The following is a 1,754-nucleotide window of genomic DNA, read 5'->3' as shown; positions in this document are numbered from 1 at the left end:
GCTCTCCGGGGGCGGCTCGAGGCCGCGCCGCCATCTTGGGAAGCCTTTCTTTCCCGAGCGCCTCCCGCTGGGAAATGTGGAGGGCGCTGGCGTCGGAGTTGGGCTTTGCCCTTTCTCTTTTCCTCCTTGGGCAGAGCCAGCTCGGAGAAGGTGGTGTGGAGAGCGTGTTTGAGGATGCCGCAGAGCAAACGGCTAACGTGGCACCCCCCCCCCCCCCGCGGGCTTGGTCCGCGTGGGTGGCCGCCATGTTTACTGAACACAAAATGGCGACACGTGGCCGCGGTTCGTCGCCAATAGGAAACTGGGGTCGGCTGGAAAGCTCTAGAACGCGTCCCCTCTCGTTCCCCTCGGGCTTCCCAGCACCGCGCGTGTTATGATTTCCCCCTGTCAGGTTAAAACCTCCAAGCGTGGTGGGACACTGGCCTCCCCACCCCGGTCGGAACGGGGCACGTGACTCATGCAGACACAATGGCGGCCCTCCCGGCCCGCTCGAGTTCATTAGTGGGCGGGGGGGTGGGGGTGTGCAGGTGCTGGGCCGAGGTATAGGTTGGTTTTCCTCTACCTCCCTGCGCCTGCGAAGGACCCGAAAGCACTTAGAAACGACTGCTTTAAGGAAGGCGATGGGAAACTCCTAGACTTTTTTTTTTTTGCTGGAGAAATCACGGTGTTTTTTTGTTTGTTTTTCAGTTTATTTTAACGGAAGACTATGGTTTTTGCCCTGTCCCAGCAGGCCAAACACCTGAAGTTGATTACAGTTGTGTGTCCACTGTTGTAGTCGGAAAACGACAGATCTGATGTTAGGGATTTCATTACATACGATCTTTAATTCTTACCACAATTCCCTAAGGTATTTATATATATCTCTTAATTTTTTTTTTTTAACAGAAGAAGACATTTTAGGTCCTAGAGAGATGAAGTGACTGGTTCAAGGTCACACAGTATCGGGGATGGAATCCAGACCTCCTGATATCCATACTGGTGAGCATGTTTTCCAGATTTTTTTTTGTTTCTCTTAAAGGTTCTAGATTATTATTTATGCCAGTACTGGGTTATTAGTTCTTATTTTTGTCATAGCTGGTACTCTACCCACTTAAGCCACTCCTCCAGTCCAGCATTTTGCTGAGTTTTCTTTTTGGAGCTAGAATGTAGGGAACTTTGCTGCTCAGGCAAGCTTTGAAGGAATATCAGCCCTCTGGATATCAGCCTTCTGAGAAGCTAGCATTACAGGTATGAGCAACTGGCACACAGCCTTATTTGTAGAGCTGGGGAATGAGCTCAGGCCTTGCATTTATTTGCTAGGCAAGTAGTTTACCACAAGAGCCCTTTTTAAAAAAAATTTTTTTTTAATGTGGCACTGAGAAATCAAACCCAGGGCTTCATGCATGCCAGGCAAGCACTCTAGCACTAAGCCACCTTCCCACCCCGAGCCTTCTTTTTTTGAGACTGGGTCTCACTGAGTAGCTTAGGCTGGCCTGGAACACTGGCCAAACACAGCTTTACAATTTAAGTGCAGTCTTCAACAGAGTAGATGAGTTGTCTCTTAAAGGAACCTTCTATGGCTGGGAAGGTGGCTCTGTGGTAGAGTGCTTGCTTTGCATGCAGGAGGCCCTAGGTTCATTTCCTTGGCACCACATATGCAGAAAAAGCTGGAAGTGGCACTGTGGCTCAAGTGGTAGAATGCTAGCCTTGAGCTTGAAGAGCTCAGGGATAGCGCCCAGGCCCAGAGTTCAGGCCCCATGACGGACCAAAAAAAA

General features: G+C 50.2%; 1 long non-coding RNA gene across 5 annotated transcripts in view; it reads left to right on the top strand.

Moving 5' to 3' along the window:
* The first annotated feature begins 251 nt into the window (after nucleotides 1-251).
* The window catches only part of LOC105990154, a 69,339-nt gene continuing 67,836 nt past the window's right edge, over nucleotides 252-1,754 (top strand). Inside the window, exons 1-2 of one of the 5 annotated variants that reach the window (XR_001175287.1) lie at nucleotides 252-282; nucleotides 886-978. This is a non-coding gene — a long non-coding RNA (uncharacterized LOC105990154). The other 4 variants (XR_001175285.1, XR_001175286.1, XR_001175284.1 and 1 more) reach the window with 4 other exon arrangements.

This window comes from Dipodomys ordii, unplaced genomic scaffold (assembly GCF_000151885.1).
Source record: "Dipodomys ordii isolate 6190 unplaced genomic scaffold, Dord_2.0 Scaffold63, whole genome shotgun sequence".
Lineage (NCBI taxonomy): Eukaryota > Metazoa > Chordata > Mammalia > Rodentia > Heteromyidae > Dipodomys > Dipodomys ordii.
The sequence above is the reverse complement of the archived record's forward strand: the minus strand, read 5'-3'. Positions and strand labels throughout refer to the sequence as shown.